The following is a 727-nucleotide window of genomic DNA, read 5'->3' as shown; positions in this document are numbered from 1 at the left end:
ACACACACACACAGTTGAGATTTGATCCTTTGATTATTCACTTCCTTTCAGAATAAAAACACGAGGACCTTACAGGAGCTTTTGTGCTCTTTCTTCCTCTGCCGTCGTTTCAGCAGCGAGTTGCGTGGACTCATGGGAACTGTAGGCCGGGGCAAGGTGCTGGAGCTCTGGCTGCTGGGGCCCGACGTGGTCGTGGAGCCGGGAGAGAAGCTGGCAGAGACCAGAGCTGCAGAAAAGACACAGAGAAGAGAAAGATGGCATCCATTTTTTTCCCATAGTGCAATGCATCAGTGCCAGATGTTTGGTTTTAAAAGTCTTTTCACATCAGGTGATGACTGCACCTGTGTGTGTGTGTGTGTGTGTGTGTGTGTGCTTACACTTGCAGTAGTCGAGGCTGTTGATGGTGTTGTTGTTGGAGGCGGTCCACGACTTGTTGAGGGTGGAGCTTGTGTTGCAGAGGGTGGAGTTTGGAGGGTGACAGTAGTTCACACAGGGGTCCCAGGCGTGGGGGTGGTCCGACTTCTGAACCTTCACTGGAACACACACACACACACACACACACACGCACACACACACGCACACAAACATTTTGTTAGTTGTGACCTTAACTCTCTCATAATTGGATAAATTCATGAGCGTAAAACCAGTTCCTCGTCGTTAACGGCGTCTCCACACGTTCATTTTCTTCATTTATCACCACACACTTTGTTCATGTTGCGGAACCAAA

General features: G+C 49.2%; 1 pseudogene across 1 annotated transcript; it reads right to left on the bottom strand.

The window, feature by feature from the left end:
* Positions 1 to 73: 73 nt before the first annotated feature.
* Positions 74 to 533, bottom strand: LOC111649173 (glutamate receptor-interacting protein 2 pseudogene; annotated as a pseudogene). Its single transcript, XR_015436684.1, has 2 exons — positions 378 to 533; positions 74 to 226 (listed from the first exon to the last, which is right to left on the bottom strand). The product of XR_015436684.1 is annotated as a glutamate receptor-interacting protein 2 pseudogene (transcript).
* Positions 534 to 727: the final 194 nt, after the last annotated feature.

Source organism: Seriola lalandi, unplaced genomic scaffold (assembly GCF_002814215.2).
Source record: "Seriola lalandi dorsalis isolate HSWRI2012SDOR001 ecotype SW California unplaced genomic scaffold, Sedor1 jcf7180002050062, whole genome shotgun sequence".
Lineage (NCBI taxonomy): Eukaryota > Metazoa > Chordata > Actinopteri > Carangiformes > Carangidae > Seriola > Seriola lalandi.
The sequence above is the reverse complement of the archived record's forward strand: the minus strand, read 5'-3'. Positions and strand labels throughout refer to the sequence as shown.